This window comes from Procambarus clarkii, chromosome 35, assembly GCF_040958095.1.
Source record: "Procambarus clarkii isolate CNS0578487 chromosome 35, FALCON_Pclarkii_2.0, whole genome shotgun sequence".
Classification (NCBI taxonomy): Eukaryota; Metazoa; Arthropoda; class Malacostraca; order Decapoda; family Cambaridae; genus Procambarus; species Procambarus clarkii.
In genome coordinates, this window is record NC_091184.1 from 20,250,251 (window position 1) to 20,268,238 (window position 17,988).

General features: G+C 47.3%; 1 protein-coding gene across 1 annotated transcript in view; it reads left to right on the plus strand.

The window, feature by feature from the left end:
• The window catches only part of LOC138371381 (tripartite motif-containing protein 59-like), a 72,232-nt gene that overhangs the window by 14,709 nt on the left and 39,535 nt on the right, over positions 1–17,988 (plus strand). The window lies entirely within an intron of this gene.

Genomic DNA, 17,988 nt, shown 5'->3' on the forward strand with positions numbered 1-17,988 from the left:
AATGGGACTGCACACGCATCACACCATGTTTGCACAAGTTTACGTTTCTGATCTCTTTTATTGTTCTACAAACTAAGCAATCACGTTGGCCTATTGCACGCTTTCCAGCTGGTGGCAAATGTTTTAGTCTGTGTGCTTGAATGCCCTCCGTGTGAGTGAGCCTGGGTGTAGCAGCATGCTGCAACACTGGGTTCATGATGGGTCTTTGTATGCCAGGAACATCTTTGCCAAACTTTGCTAATAACTGTGTCCCAAGTGTAAAAGCAAACGAACGGAAACTTGGTTTATGTCCAGTTTTCACCAGATGCATATTATAGCTATTCAGCATGCTTATGTCAACAAGACGGAAAAACACTTTTTTCGTCCACTTCAATGTTTTCTGCACACTCGACAGTGCCCACCATCATGTCAGATTTATCAACCAAACGCATGTTGATATTATAGTCAAGAACACAATCTGGCTTATATACTGGTTCTTGCATTACTCAGTTCACCTTGCCACTGTTCATCATTGTACCATCACGAACGGTTGTCAGCAAGTTCACTTCTCTTTTGTCTTTCCACGTAACTGAGCGTATTTGATCACTTTTTCTTAGCTGGCAGTCATAAACTTCAAGTTTATTGTCAAACACTGGCATTTCCCTTCTTCTTGGCTTTACTGTACCAAACAATCCAGTTCTATTTTAAATCAAGAACCTAGATTGCAAGGGACTTGTATAGCAGTTATCCGTGTATAAAATGTGGCCCTTGTTCATCCATGGTACCATCAGTGACTTTACCACATTACCTGAGAAACCATGTTGGTCGTTACCGGGAATGTCTACATCACTAGCAGAATACAGAATCGTGTGTAACATGTATCCTGTTTCACAGTCACAAAGAACAAAGAATTTCAATCCAAATCTGTTGCGTTTGGAGGGAATATACTGCTTGAATGCAACACGTCCTCTGAAAAGCACAAGGGAATCGTCAATCACCAACGTCTGTGCTGGTACGTAGAAATCTCTGAACTTTCCAATTACTTCATTCATATAGTGCCTGACTCTCCAAAGTCTATCATCCTCTGTCCGGTCCTCATTACTTGCAAAATGAAGACACCTGAGGAGCATCTGAAACCTGTCTCGGGACATATATTTCCCGAAGAAAGGTGTTGGAATAGTCAGGTCTTTGCTCCAATAATCTGTGATAGCGTGTTTGACACAATGTTTCATCAACATACATATTGCCAAAAATACATACATTTCACCTATAGTAGTGTTTTTCCAACGCTGCAATCGTGAATATTCTGTTATCTCTTTTCCAATGAGATGAGTCGCATGAAGGTTCATTTGGTGTACAATATATTCCATGAGCGTCTCATTATAAAATGCTGTAAAGGATTCCATTTCACACATGTTCTCACCATTATCAGGGAAAAGGTCTGTAATCCCAACGTCTTTATTGTCAAAGGCAGGAATTAGAGGAATAAAATCATCACCATCACTCCACACAAGTACACCTGCTGTCCTGCGAGACGCAACAGCGGCATGACAGCGAGGAAGCATTGCACACCGTGGACCAGGAGCTAAAGTCCGTCTACGCAAAGTATGGGCGCTATGTGAACGTGAGGTGAAATCACGTGAACATGAGGGTCTTGGTTCCTCATGTGGTGCCATGCGGCGGCGTTTGGCTGGGCGAGACGCTGCTGACGCGACAAATTCTCGCCCGGTATCACCACTGGTACTAGCAACAGGCACGGTAACACTATGCTCTGAATCCACTTCACTAAAACCAGAAAATGAGTCACCTTTCTCTGACTCATCACCCAAAATATCCTCGTACTCTAAATAAGCACAAGAACTGTGTGGTCGTGGGTGAATTGGAGTAGACACTGGGCGAGGAGGCACGGGTGAGCATGTAGGCCTCGCCATGGGAGGAGACTGTACTGTATCTCATATTCACTGTCTGTGCTACTATCATCGGTCAATTGTCTGTAGTCCTTATCAATGTCAGTCATCAAAAATCACTTTCCTCACCATCAGAAAATAATTCACTAGTTATTTGCTCTTGAGTAAGTGATTGCGTGGTGCGTGCTCAGGAGGCATTTGGCCATGCGTTCGCCATGGTGACCGCTGGGTAATTGGGGCCTCCCATGCATTGGTAGTGTGAGCTGGTTTTTTTTTTTACAAAATGGCAGCTGGTTTACTATAGCCCCTCAGCAGCATATGGGGGCCCCCCCTACCCCGATGGCCATTCAAATCTTGTGCGGTATTCCATCACATCATTTGCCCAATATATAGCAAGTTACTCAACACATCATATGACGTGTTGTGCAGTTTAAGGGTTAATCACGGTGTTATTACCCAGTTATGTTGAGTGTATTAACCCTCTGAAATGCAAATAGCGCATAATTTTGCTCAATCAGGGGTGTGCATAACACCTTAACCACTGCACTGTGCCAAACGACAAATGCCATTCGCCATTTACTGCGCCAACTGACAAAAGTATTTTTTATTTCTTCGTATACGGTCGAAGCACGCTCGCGGTAGGTTGGGTACAAAATGGACTCTTAGGACCTACTGTGAGAGGCAGCCATCTTGGAAAAAAATTCCCAGAATGTCGTAGGGCTGCTGGCTGGGTTAGTACTAAGTGAGCAACAATGGGTGGCACACGCGCCTCTGGCTCCCAAACACCTGTCCAACGCGGTGTTGACTTAGGTACAAGATGGATTCCTGAGGTGTTTGCCAGATTGAAAAAAATTCCCAGCATTCCCCACAGTCATGGCCAGGCTCATATTCAAGGTAGCAACCATGTCGTATTATCTTGAGGTTATTTTGAGATGATTTCGGGGCTTTTTTTTTTTTAGTGTTCCTACGGCCCAGTCCTCGACCAGGCCTCCACCTCCAGGAAGCAGCCCGTGACAGCTGACCTACCTGTTTTACTGCTAGGTAACAGGGGCATAGGGTGAAAGAAACTCTGCCCATTGTTTCTCGCCGGCGCCTGGGATCGAACCCAGGATGACAGGATCACAAGTCCAGTGTGCTGTCCACTCGGCCGACCGGCTCCCCATAGTAGTCCCCATGGGGAGTAGAAGAACTCCCAGAACCCCATCAAGCAGGCCAGACCTCAGACCAGGCCTCAGGCCAGGCCTCAGGCCAGACCTCAGACCAGGCCTCAGGCCAGACCTCAGACCAGACCTCTGGCCATGCCCCAGGCCAGGCCTCGGGGCAGACCAGACCAGGCCAAACCTCAGACGAGGCTTCGGGCCAGACCTCAGACCAGGCCTCAGGCCAGACCTCAGGCCAGGCCTCAGGCCAGGCCTCAGGCCAGTTCTCAGGCCAGATCTCAGGCCAGATCTCAGCCCAGGCCAAAGATCAGGCCTCAAGTCAGACCTCAAGCCAGACCTCAGACCAGACCTCAGATTAGGCCTCAGATTAGGCCTCAGGTCAGACCTCCTTGAGGTTACCTTGAGGTGCTTCCGGGGCTTAGCGTCCCCGCGGCCCGGTCGTCGACCAGGCCTCCTGGTTGCTGGACTGATCAACCAGGCATTTAGACGCGGCTGCTCGCAGCCTGACATATGAGTCACAGCCTGGTTGATCAGGTATCCTTTGGAGGTGCTTATCCAGTTCTCTCTTGAACACTGTGAGGAGGTCTGCCAGTTATGCCCCTTATGTGTAGTGGAAGCGTGTTGAACAGTCTCGGGCCTCTGATGTTGATAGAGTTCTCTCTCAGAGTACCTGTTGCACCTCTGCTTTTCAACAGGCACATCTGCACATCCTGCCATGTCTTCTGGTCTCATGTGATGTTATTTCTGTGTGAAGGTTTGGGACCAGCCCCTCAATTATTTTCCACGTGTAGATTATTATGTATCTCTCCCGCCTGCGCTCATGGGAGTACAGATTTAGGCTCTTTAGTCGTTCCTAGTAATTTAGATGTTTTACTGAGTGGATTCTAGCAGTAAAGGATCTCTGCATGCTCTCCAGGTCAGCAATTTTTCCAGCTTTGAAAGGGGCTGTCATTGTGCAGCAGTACTCCACTCTAGAGAGCACAAACGTTTTGAAATGTATCATCATCGGTATAGCATCTCTAGTGTAAAAAGTTCTTGTTATCCAACCTGTCATTTCTGGGGGGAGCCCCGTCGGCTCCCCGGAGCTTTACCAGGCTGATATGCTAATGTCAGACTTTGGCATCAGTCATGTGTATGGAGTTCTAAGGCCTACCGGGGACCACAGTCAGAACCTGGCCCCCTCAGAGAGGCAAGGGGAGCAATGGCCTATAGAAACCCCCATGTGGTTGGAAGCATTCTATGTCTGCCATCGACCGGAACAGGCACCCAGAAAGGTAAGCGCCTCAAAACAAACCCCTATTCTGGTTAAAATTGCTACCAAAAGCCGAACTAGTGGATAGAACTTCCCAACAGAAAAACAAGCAAACTAGTGTGACGTCACACGTCGCCGCGCCGCTGTCTGCGCAGCTCCCCCCTCCCCGGGAGTGGGAAGGGGGAGCCCCAAACCTCCCACGCCGACTATCCACCCATCAGTTCTTCGGCTGATGCTATAGGCACCGGTTATGTGCTCCGGCTCCAGTAATTGTTTCAGCACGGTACCTAGAGTGTGGTGTCCGTTTTCTAGGTGGTGCATGAGCCGGGGGTGATTCTCCAGTACTCGGGCTGCATGCGCCTAGGGTTCCCTTCCCTAGGTGCCCTGTAAGTCCTGCCCTTGGGGCTTGGGGCCACCTTCCACAAGTTCCTTAGGTCCTGCCTTTGCTAGGCCGTTTACTGCTTGGTTTTTGGCCGCTCTTTGTGTGCTTGGGTGTTCTGTCTTCCTTGTTTGCCTTAGAGTAAGGGGCAGTGTTTGCACTGGTGGGGTGCAGGGTACTGTGCAGCTTGTCTTTACCAATCATGGCGGCCGGCTCTGTTCCGCTTGGGTACGGTGTCCTCTTGCGGGGTTTTCTTTTTCTTTTTGTTTATCTACCTGGTGGGGGGGGGGTCTGCCTTCGTTCTTGCCCCTTGTGTCCCTTGTGTTCTGAGTATTTTCTGGTGGTACCCCCTGCTAGGTCCCCGAGAGTGTACACATCCCGGGGGGTTCAGCTCTTAGAAAGTTGTTTGGTAGCTTTGGGTGCCGGTTAGCAGTACCCTGCCTGGGATTACCTGGGCGCGAGTCCTCTTATAGTAAACACTCGGGACCCTGGAAAACCCCTGGGGGCGCGTGGGTCCGATGGATGTGACCCTAGAGTCCCCCCTAACTTCCAGCGAGTTTGAGGGTTGCTCTCACCCTTTGTCTCTGGGTGACTCTGTTTTGCCTCCGTCTGCTGCCTGTGGGGTCGGTGACACCTTCGACCCAGAGTCCTGCGAGTTTGGTTGCTCGTTGTGGCTTGGTTACCCAGTTGTGCTGACTTAAGCGGGTGCGGGCAGCAGGGACGTTGCACTTTGAGCCTTGGTGGTGGCAACGCTCTCGTGGTTTCCTCCCCGGGAGCCCCGGGGCTGCCCCGTTTTAGTTCGTGTTGGGACTTGGGGGGGAGTTGGTTGCTTCAGTTCCTTCCAAGCCCCCTTGTCTTTCCCGCTGGATCCCCCATCCTGCCTGCATCCGGTTCCTTACCGTCTGTAGGTTCGGGGCGGGGTTTGATGGTGTTGAGACTCGGGCAGTCTCGGGGAATTCCCCTTCCGGGGTAGTAAGGGGGCATTTGAGCCTGTTCCTCCATCCGTGTTGTATGAGTCTGCCAGTGGGCTCCCTTCCTTAGTGTTTTCTGGTACGGCCGGGGCTTTGGGGAGACGGTTCGGTTCCGGGGCCTGTCGTGTAGGATCCCGGGGCTGGGGAGGGGCTGACTTGGGGGGCATTGTCCCCGTTGGACCCTGTGGGGGTTTTTATCCCCCTCTAGGCGGGGCTTGTGGTTACGCGGAGTGGGGTTTTTCCTCCCCACTCGCCGTACGTGCTGTTGGGCGTCGGCCCTCTCCCCGGGCTCGGTTCCTTAGGCCTTTGAGTCGGTTGGTTCCGTCCTGTGGGTGGATGTTTCCTCCCACCCTTGTTTGGGACGGTGTTTTCGTCATGTTTCCCCGTTCTTGGGGTTCTACATGACTTCTGGTCTCGGGTGCGCCTGCACCTTTGTGTGCCTTCGGGACTAGTGTTGGCTTCTGTGTTCTCGAGGGTTCGGGACGGTTTTCGCTACTTCCCACGTTATTGGAACGTCTGTCGACTCCTCCTCCTTGTCGCCTGTCTTGGGCTACTTTAGCCCAGTTGGGCTGCTTGTGGCCAGTGGCCCAGTTTGCGCTACTTTTGGCCTGGTTGGGCTACTTTTGGGCCGGTTGGACTACTTGTAGCCCTGTTGGGCTACTTGTAGCCTTGTTGGGCTGCTTGTGGCCCGGTTGGGTACCTTTTTGGGCTCTGTCTTCGCTTCGTTGGCCGGTTTTATTGTTCCTGCTTCCTCTTTTTGGCTACTTTTCTAGGGCAGTAGTCCTGGTTGGCACCTTCCCGCAGAGAGGGTTGTGCGGTTTGGCCAGCATGTCATGCGCATGCGCCGTGGAGTTTGTTTTGGTCTGGGCGGTGTGTTTCAGTGCTGGTGTTTTGCACCTTTTTTGCTAAAGTGCTTCGCCTCTCGCTCTTCTCCCTTGCTGTGGTATGTGCCCCTTCGCTCCGGGGGTGTCCTGGTTTCTAGTTGTGGGGAGGACGCCGAGGTTTTCCCTGTTATGGGTGTGGGCCGCCTCCTTCGCCTCTACCCTGCTCTCCTGCGGGTCCGGCTGGGTCTGGCTCTGGCGTCTTCACCTGGCGCGGCTCCCAGGTTCTTCTGGGCACGGTTGAGTCGTGTCAAGTTGGTGCCACCGTTCGCCAGGTGAGTTTCTGCAGTCTGGTGTCTTTTGGCCGGGCGCTGGATGCGGTGTTGTTTATATACCTGTCTTTATTTAGGTATATTTTTGTACTACTGAGACCGTTCGCACACCAGTGACTGTCCCTTTTTCAACCCTTCCTGTCCCACTCATGTGCATGTCCAACCCATGCTAGAGTCATTCAGAGGACCCACCTTTTTTCGTGTTATGAGGTGTGGGGGTTGTGGTGTTGGTTCTGTACTCACCTGGTAAGGCTCCTGGCTGTGCTTGCAGGGTTTGAGCTCTGGCTCTTGGGTCCCGCCTATCTGGTAGAACTTGCGGGATAGTACCAGTGGAGTGCAGTGGTGCTATAGGCACAATTGTGGAACACTGTATAACCATCAGAGGTCTGCGGTTGTTACACGACCTACTTGCGAGCATACGCCTTATTGCTGGTATGTCCGTGGACTTCCGGGGCACACTAGCCTGTTTTCAAATAGAAGTTCCGGCCCATCCTGGTTGTTGGGGGTATGTGGGCGTGCGGGTCGCTCCAAGCAGCTACCTGGTGGGCCACCCTCTGGCTGGTCTGGCCTGGCCTCGGGCCGGGCTTGGGGTGTAAATGAGCTCCCAGTTCCCCATCCAGCAGGTATCGAGTGGGGTTTCTCCATCGTCGGTCGCCTGGTGTGCGGGTTTCTGAGCCTGCTGGGTTCTGTCGTGTCTCCGTTGGCCCTGTCTGGGGTCTGCCTGCTCCGTTCTCTGCCTTTGCAGAAGCGAGCTGTTATTTTCAGGTTGCGTGTTGCGGTGGTTCCTGTTGCTACTATTGCACGTGTGCATTGGTACCGTGTTTCGTGGTGGTGTGTCCTTGTTCCTGTGTCCGGTTGTGGTGTGGCACTTTGCTGTTGTTTTGTGCCTAGGGTTTGCGCATGGGGGTTTGCTTGTGGTTTTTCGTGGTCTTTGGGTCCCTGGTTTGGCCCTCTCATGTGCGTGGGGTTTTTTTGTCCCTGCCTGTTTGTCCACCCCTGGTTGTTTTCCTGGGGTTTTGGTGCTTCTGCTCTTTCATCCTGCCTCTCCCCAGTCGTTTTCCTGGCATCTCCTTTGGTCGGTTTTGCCTGCACTTGCTGCTATGTTAGGGGGCGTGGTCGGTTTCCACCGCTTCATTTCCTTGTGCGTTCCCTTGTTTCCTCCTCTGCCGCAGGGGTGTTCTGCGTGTGTTCCTTGGCTTCTTGGGCGTTTTTCAGCCTGTGTCCTGTGGTGTGCTTTTTTGTCTCGGTCTGTTGCAGTTGCTCGTACCCTTTGGTTCGGGTACTGTTTCTGGCGGCAACCCTTCCGCCTTCTTTGGTTTCCTAGCTTGCCCTGTCGGTTGGTTTTTCGGGGTCTTGCGATGTCTCGCGTCGGACCCATCGTTTCTGAACTCCTGGCGGGCTTGCTTGCTTTGGGGAGTTTTCTGTTCGGCAGACGTTCCATCTCCTTGTGCCGCCTGGGTTTCGGTGGTCGCGCCCGAGATCTTCCCGTGACTCCGCCTTTTCCTGGGCTCGGAGGGGCCTTGTCGGGGCTGCTTACATTCTGCCTCACGGTCTAGCCTCCGGTTGGTGGTCGGGTGGCTTCGTGGTAGGTGTCCCACCTGCGTACTTCTCTTGGGGGCAGTATGGGGTATTTTGGTGGTCCTTCCTTTTCCTGTCCCTTCTTAGGTGGTTACTCTTGTTAGCGTCGGCTTGGTTTTCTGGTGGGGGGTTGGGGCCATCATCTTGCCACATACTGTCGCCTCTTTTCATGCAGCGCTAGCGGAGCCGCTTCGGCTTGCTTTCGGTCTTGGTGTTGCTTCTGCACCGTTAGTAAGCTGTCTCGTGCGTCGTTTCACCTCCGGCCTGTTCGTGCGCCGCTTGCACCACCCTGGTCTCTGGTCAGCGTGCTCTGTCTTCTCCTCAGTTGGTAGTGCCCCTTCGGTTCCGGTTTGTTTTTTCGTCAGCTCTTTTTCCTTATGGCATTTGCCTTTGGGGGTCGGGTCGCTGAGTTTTCTTGCTCCTTCGGTTTTAGCGTTTTGGTTGTTCGGTGGCAGCAGTCTCCATCTTTTCTGGTGCGGGGTGGGGCTGCTGCGTTCTGGAGGGGTCCAGGGTTTGTTGGTGCTTCGTTAGCCGGGCCGGGGGTGTGTCGTGTTTTGTGTTCAGTGGCGGCCCTCCGCTGTTGTTTGAGTGCCACGGTGTCTGTGTCCGGAGCGCGTTTTGTGTTGATCCGGTTCTGTTCTTCCCGGTTCGCGGGTGACGGTGTCCCGGGTTGTCAGCCGTGTTCTTGCAGCTAAGCTGCCTGTGTTCTTCCCTCATGCCCGTGGCGTTTATGGCTTCAACGCTCTCGCTGCTGTCTGGGCGACGTGTCCTTGAGGTCTTTCGGGCATGGATCTTTGGTGCTCATACGAGGTCCTTGCCGCTCGTTGTTCTCGTGTTGTTCCCGGGACTTTTCGGGACTGTGGCGCCTTGGGTTGGCATTTGCTGCCGGTTGTCTCGCTTCCGTGGGGGGTGCGTGGTATCCGCCTCCCGGTTCCGTCCCTTTGACCTTCCTCTGTGGGTAGTTAGCTCCAGGGAGCCGACAGGGCTCCCCCCAGAAAACCAGCGTTGAATGTAATGAAACGCCATTTTCTGGGTGAGACCCGGAGGCTCCCCGGCAACCCTCCCTCCCTCAGGTCGGCGTTTTTTCGTGTGTTTTGACATCCAACCTCAGAACTGATGGGTGGATAGCCGGCGTGGGAGGTCTGGGGCTCCCCCTTCCCCCTTCCGGGGAGGGGGGAGCTGCGCAGACAGCGGCGCGGTGATGTGTGACGTCATACTAGTTTGCTTGTTTTCTGTTGAGGAGTTCTATCCACTAGTTCGGCTTTAGGTAGCAATTTTCACCAGAATAGGAGTTTGTTTTGGAATGCTTACCTTTCTGGATGCTTGACCCGGTCGATGGCAGATATAGAATGCTTCCAACCACACGGGGGTTTCTATAGGCCATTGCTCCCCTTGCCTCTCTGAGGGGGCTAGGTTCTGGCCGTGGTCCCCGGTAGGCCTTAGAACTCCATACACATGACTGATGCCAAAGTCTGACATTAGCATATGAGCCTGGTAAAGCTCCGGGGAGCCTCCAGGTCTCATCCAGAAAATGGCGTTTCATTACATTCAACGCTGGTTTTTTCTTGCAGTTGTGACGGCTACTTTATTGTGTTCTTTAAAGGTAAGGTCTTCTGACATGAGTACACCCAGATCCTTTACATTGCCTTTTCGTTCTATGTTATGATTTGCCTGAGTTTTGTGCGTGGTTTCCGTTTTTATATTTTCATTTTTTCCGTAGCGCATGAGCTGGAACTTATCTTACCTCAGACAAGGCCTCAGGATAGACCTCAGACCAGGCCTCAGGATAGACCTCAGACCAGGCCTCAGGCCAGACCTCAGACCAGGCCTCAGACCCAGACCTTGACCCGTCTCAAATAATGTTGACTGCGTAGAGGCTAGCTATTATGAATTCTTCATTTTGACTCTGGAATATGATAGAACTGTGTGTTACAAACAACTGAAATGGTAACATTTTCTCAGCTAATTTGATGAAAAGCAGACAGTGAGTGAACTATCTAGGTGGAGCATGAAGGCGCCAGCCACGTGTTGCCATTTACATGATAACTCTGGCCAGAGCTCTCCACTGACACAACCTGCCTCCCCTGATACCACTATTACTCCGTCTTCCCTGACAACTTCCACCACTGACACAACCAGCCTCCCCTGACACCACTATTACTCCTCCTTCCCTGACAACTTCCCCCACTGACAACCTCCCTTCCATGAGAATAACTTACACCACCTGCCCCCTAACAATAAACCCTAACTACTCATACCACTTGCCCCCTGACAACAACTCTTACCAATGACTCCTGACAATTTTATCATCTTTCAACCATTTCTCCCTGGAAACAATGGGTAAGCATAATAAAACACTGTATAACTGTTTACACTTTGAATCATAGTTGATGAAGACCTCCTCCGACGCTCGGTCTCGGTAACCACTTGGACTAATATTCCTCACTTAATCAAACATTTTATATGTTCTACTGAACATTTAGTAACGAATTCAATTTGTTTGGATCTTCCGGGAATTTGCTAGAGCGGGGTTCTTTAGAGTGAGGATGCACTGTATGTCACCTATAATTTTATTATTATTTTTGCAGTGATCAGGGAACATAATTGAACACCTTTATAAAACGAAAAACAATTTGGATTTTTTTTTGTGGTGCCTGGTGGTGTTGCAGGCCAATAGCCCTTAGCTGTTTAAGGGTTAATGAAACGTAGTTGAAAGAGGATACAACATACTCTTTAACATACCAAACTACTTGGCAATTCATAACTGTTGGCCAATCCAGAGAGGTGGTACTACAGTACTACCACCAAAAATTTACTTCCTTAAAAGTAATTCAAACTAGAGACACCTGTGGCGAGTATATCTTTGCCCATTTCAGAGTCAAGGGTACTGAGGCTGACTTGACTATGGGAGCAGTTACAGAATGCCTAACACTGATGTTGCTGAATTCAACTCTAATCTTAGAAATGTAATACTAGCCAACAAACTTAAGGGGCCCGGTGACGGTAGAGATTTCTCCGTATATGAAATACTGTATAGTGAAATTTTTTAAACAAATCTCCCGTTATTTGGCATCAGCGTCGTGAAAATTTCATCCGAATATGTCAAGAAATAGTTTTTTGACGAATTTTTAAAAAGTAAATGCGTTCTTGATGGGCGGCAACTGATACTGATAATAATGATAACACCTCCTATTTACTGGCAATCAGGAATAAAGATGCAAACACCTGTCCGATGCACAAAGAAGACAAGTACAGTACAACCTCAATTCAATGTACCCGAATTTGCCGTATTTCTAGGTAAGTCGCACACTTCTCAGGCTGGATTTATTCACCCTGTTCGGTTTACTCTGGTTCACCGAAGCGGCAGGATGTGTGGATTTGCTTAAGATGTTGGGTCAGAGTTCACTGATTGGTGGAAAACTTTGCCATTATTTCTCAGATTACAATTAATAATTCCTTCATATGACAAGTTGATCACACACGTGGACAAGTGGTCCACAAGCTTACGATGTTGGGACAGAGTTTACAGACTGGTGAAAAACTTTCCCATTCTATCACAGGTTATAGTTAATAATTCCTTCATATTACAAGTTGGATCACACAAGTGGACCACACAACAAGGGAACCATATGAACCAAACACCAGCCAGAATGGTCCACACAACAAGTGAAGCATATTAACCAAACACCAGCCAGAGTGGTCCACACAAGTGAACGTCTGTGTTTCCATGATTTTCATTCACTGATTTGTGGCGCACGTATCTTTGTAGATTACAGTACATACTTTAAAGGCTGAAGCGTGAATAGCTAGCTAATATGTTGAAATCTTCATATATACATTTTCTGTGATGAAACAATATGAGTGAGGGTGGACAGATAAGGGAATACTGTACTGTAAACCTCACTTTACAGTGAAGTTTCACTCGCTTTCATCTGTGTCGTCATAGTTCAGTGCCCCATGACTTTGAAAGTTTCAGATTAATAAATCATTTCTAAAACTGGTGCTCTAATAGCTCTTTATTATCCTAATTAAACTAAACTAAATAAAACAAAAAAATGTACTGTATCTGATATCTGCTATTACAGTGATATCTGTGCTGTAATAGATATCTGCTATTTGAGAAATTATTCATGTTATTGGCATAACAACTCTAGCGCGAGTGGACGGGTCTAATCCGTGTGCACACCACCATGCGTATTTTGTTCGATTTCGTCGCCACATTTCAGTGACTCATGGCTTCGAAATAATAAAATAAAAAAATCAGTTCTGAAATAAGTATTTTTTTTAGCGCTTATTATTGTAATAATCACTAAACTAAATATGTAACCCAAAAGCATATAATTTGATGTAAATACAATATTTGAGAGAAATTTATGTTACTGGATCTGGCTTGAACACCAGCCTACTGTAGGGTGTATAGACCTAGTCTGCGTTCATTCAGTAGGCACCCAGTGCCATTAGCTTGGTCTGCGAGGGAAGTGTTTGTCCCCCGGTGGAAGAATAATTGTGGAATTTACCATTTTTTTACTACAGCTGTATTGTTATACAACAAGATGTCTCAGTGGCTTGCTAATAGTGCCTTATTAGTGCTGAAAATGAATCAATATTTTGCAAGAACTAGAGGCAGAAAATCAACCAGCACAGCCATACCCAGCATGAGCACAGCCATACCTATTACGAGCACAGCTGTACCCAGCATGAGCACAGCCATACCTAGTACAAGCACAGCTGTACCCATCACGAGCATAGCTGTACCCAGCACAGCACAGCCATACCTAGTACAAGCACAGCTGTACCCATCACGAGCATAGCTGTACCCAGCACAATCACAGCCATACCTAGTACAAGCACAGCTGTACCCAGTACAAGCACAGCTGTACCCAGCACGAGCACAGCTGTACCCAGCATGAGCACAGCCGTACCCAGCACGAGCACAGCTGTATCCAGCACGAGCACAGCTGTACCCAGCACGAGCAAAGCTATACCCAGCACGATTACAACAGTAGCTAGCACCTGTACAACAGCAGCCAGCACCAGCTCAGAAGCAGCTGAAGCAAACACAGCAGCAGCGAGCACCAGCAAACCTGATGCAAACATCTAAGAACATCCTGTGTGGAGTGTACAGTTAGAACAAGGGTTAAATTTAAGTACATAGTGTTAATGTGTTATGATTAAGGTTGCAGTAATTTTAGTGTACATAAGTTTCATAACCTGTTTTATAGTACTCAACATACAGCACAGTAGATATTTACTGTACAGTATTCACAACATCATGAGAATTCAAGATGGACATAATTCCAACAATAAGGTAAATAAAAACTGTAACACAGTATTTTCTAGGGGGAGCCCCATCAGCTCCCTGGAGCTATCCAGGCTGAATGTATATGTATAACTTTCTGGCATCAGTCAATGTGCATAGAGGTCTTGACTACTGGGGATCATGAGCCAGAACCTGGGCCCCCTCAGAGAGGCACGAGGAGCAATGGCCTATTAAAACCCCCATGTGGCTGGGAGCATTCTATGTCTGCCATCGACCAGGTCTGACACCCAGGAAGGTAGATGTCTCAAAATGCATGCACGTTGCTGAGCCACAGCAACCCTCCCCTGTCACCCTGTCCTTCCCACTATTCCCCCCCCCCCCCCTTCCCCTGTCCCCTCGTCCTCCCAACCATTCCCCACTCCCCCGTCCCCTCATCCTCCCCACCATTCCTCCCTCCCTCCCCCATCCTCTCGTCCTCCCCACCATCCTCCACACTCTCCGTCCCCTCGTCTTCCCCACTTTCCCTGTCCCCTCGTCCTCCCCACCATACCCAACTCCCCCGTCCCCTTGTCCTCCCCACCATTCTCCATGCCCCCATCCCCTCATTCTCCTCACCATGCCACACAACCCCCGTACCCCTCGACCTCCCCACCATTATCCTCACCCTCGTCCTGCCCCACCATTCCCCACTCTTGTCCCCTTGTCCTCCCCACATTCCCCACTCCCTCGTCCGATGCGTTCCCAAATGATCTGATGTTCCCATCACTGAAAAATAAGTATAACAGTTTAAAAAACAAAATGAAAACAATGAAAAAAATAAAAAAATAAACTATACCCACAAAATGAACAGTATGGTAAACAACACAGCTCAATTCCAATGCAATATCACACAAAATAATTAAATCAAAATGAAAATAAATAAAAATCTATGAAAATTAAATTTATCAATGCAATCGGAAACATTGAAATGGAATCGTAACATATTTGGTATAGCGTGTGTTGCTATTACGTGCAACAGATGGCACTGTTTTTTAAAAAATGTATGTTTTTATCTGTCACAGATGAGGCATGTATATAGTAGGTATATAAAAACGCGCGCCTATTCAAATGCAACGTCGTGTCAAAATTTAAAAGCCATCGGTAAAGAGGTTTCGAAGATTTCCCCTCACATAAAAAACATGGGAAAAACACACTTTTTCAAGAAAAGCATGTTTTCTCCCGTTACAGACCTGACATCTATATATAGTATGAATATAAAAACATACTCTGTTGTGACCTGTCCCCTCGTCCTCCCTACCATTCCCCACTCCCTCGTCCGATGCGTTCCCAAATGATCTGATGTTCCAATCAGAAAAATGGGAACATCAAATGATCTGATGTTCCCATCACTGAAAAATAAGTAGAACAGTTAAAAAACAAAATGAAAACAATTAAAACAATAAAAAAATAAACTATACCCACAAAATGAACAGTATGGTAAACAACACAGCTCAATTCCAATGCAATGTCACACAAAATAATTAAATCAAAATGGAAATAAATCAAAATCTATGAAAATTAAATTTATCAATGCAATCGGAAACATTGAAATGGAATCGTAACATATTTGGTATAGCGTGTGTTGCTATTACGTGCAACACATGGCGCTGTTTTTAAAAAAATTATTGTTTTTACCTGTCACAGATGAGGCATGTATGTAGTAGGTATATAAAAACACGCGCCAATTCAAATGCAACGTTATGTCAAAATTTAAAAGCAATCAGTAAAGAGGTTTCGAAGATTTCCCCTCACATAAAGAACATAGGAAAAAAAGTTTTTCAAGAAAAGCATGTTTTCTCCCGTTACAAGCGTGACATCTATATACAGTGGTACCTCGCATAACGAATTTAATCCGTTCCATGTTCGTCATGTGAAACGGACGTCGTACAAAACGAGTGTCCCCCCATGTAACCAGTGTGGTGCACTGTGTTTATTGTGAAATTTCCCCAGAGTGCATGACATCAAATGTTCCCCAAAATAAAAATTTTCTTTGTAAAATGATAAATTACCGTCCCTGAACATGTCTATGTAAAAATAATTACCAAATTCCACTTACTTTGGCTGTGAGGGCGTGGACAAGGTGCGCTGTGACGTCATCAGGGGCTGGTCGCCCGTGTGTGAAGCTCCCAGACACGGTCGCGCAGGCCATTCAAGCACCGCGTGTTGCCACAAATATATTTTCAAATATTTTTTCTATGCATTTCCAATGCGGTTTTATTTGTTTCATTTATCGTATATGATGCATATTTGTGACCTTTACAATATGTATACAGTAGAATGTTCATAATTTTCCATGAAACTGTGATACATGTGTCAGTAATGTGTCCACAATAAATGTTTATTGTCACAATATTACGTGGTAAAAATTCACTAATATTACAATATGTACAGTTTCACATACTATTTACACAGTAACACACTGTATTACACACTCAGTACTTTGGAGGTGCATAATAGTCAACGAAGTAGTCCATGGTACACAGCGCGACTTTGCTCTCCTTGCACCAGCTACAGATAGATTTTTGCTTCCTGTTTCATCGTTATGTGTGCTTGCAAATAACGCACTTGCGTGCACCCTTGGCTTTAGTACTTGTAGGTGGTATGTAGCCAAGCTTGTAAAGCATAAAGTAGTATTGAAACGATTATAGGAAAAGCTCAATTTGTAAGGTAGTCTTGAAAAGATCGCTTTGTAAGGTCCCACACAGGAAGAGATTCAGCTAGCCTCAAAGAGTGTCCATCAGTCAGGAAGAGATTCAGCTAGCCTCAAAGAGTGTCCATCAGTCAGGAAAAGATTCAGGTATTCTTGAAAATATCAATGAACACCACCACCATGGAAGCCGCTAACACTGTTAATCTATGCTACTTGTATCAGATGCATCATCACTGAACGCAGAAAACGATTCATCTATGTATCATCTATATACATTAGAGATGGCAAGGGTGGGGCTCAGAGCTACACCTGGATACGCTTGCTGTATCATCCTCATAGGTGCTGTATCACTGGCATCCGACCGTTGTGTTAAGCCCTTATTGCGCCTAGCTTCACCAATGTTATGACCCTTATGTTCTTCAAACAAAAGGGTCTGAATTGCACCGACTGAGCACAGTCTTTCAACACCGTGTGGGACAGGTGTTTGAGAGCCAGAGGCACGTGTGCCACAAATGGTTGCTCACGCAGTACTAACCCAGCCAGCAGCCCTTGTCTTTCATATTCGTTATGGCAAAAGGTTCGTTCAGTTTTTGTTGGGTAGGCTGCTCCATTATGACAATCTTTCTTTGTTTCAAATGTGTTCCATTTGTTTTGTATTTGTCACTTACGTCTCAATAATGGAGCAGCCTACCCGACAAACACTGAACGAACCTTTATGACATTTGTCCATTTTTCAAATTGTTTCAACAGTTCTTTTATTTTTTTTTTTTTTTTTTTTTTTTTTTTTTTAAGAAACATGGAGCAGCCGACCTGTAGACCACCGAACGAACCTTTTTGACATTTGTACTGGTTTTCAAAATTCTTCATTTTTTTTATTATTTACGTTTTTTTGTATGTAAGAAACATGGAGCAGCCTACCTGCCGACCACCGAACGAACCTTTTGCTATAAGGCAAATGAAAAATAAATATTGAACACATTTGAAGAAAGGAAAATGTCATAATGGTTTATTCAGTGTATGTAAGGTAGGCTTCTCCATTATTGAGACGCAAATGACAAATAAAAAACAAATGGAACACATTTGAAACAAAGATTGTTATAATGGAGCAGCCTACCTGCCGAACACAGAACGAACCTTTTTGACATTTGTTGTATATCAGACATTTCATTTCTTTTTTCCTACAAAAACGTCAATGCTTTGCAACATCTCAGTTGTCACCCTTTTATATCCCAGCATCATTAGCATCTTTAAACAAGAACAACATAATTTATGTGCATCGTCGGAGGCGTCTAAGAATGTGCAAGAAGCAGCGCGACCCCACCATGTGGTGTTGACGTTACTCAAACCAGCGTTCGTCATAAGGGACGATTTGACGCCGATCGGGCCGTTCGTTACCCAAAATATTCGTCTTTTGGGGCAATCGTTATGCGAGGTACCACTGTATTATGAATATAAAAACACGCTCTGTTGTGAATGGAACGTTGTCAAAATTTCAAAGCAATCAGTGAAGAACTTTTGGAGATTAGCGATTTTGAACAAACGAACATTTACATTTTTATTTATATAGATGAACATAATAATTGAATAATATAATAATAATAATAATATTAATAATAATAATAATTTATTTAGGAACAGTACATACATAGTTGCAGCGTTA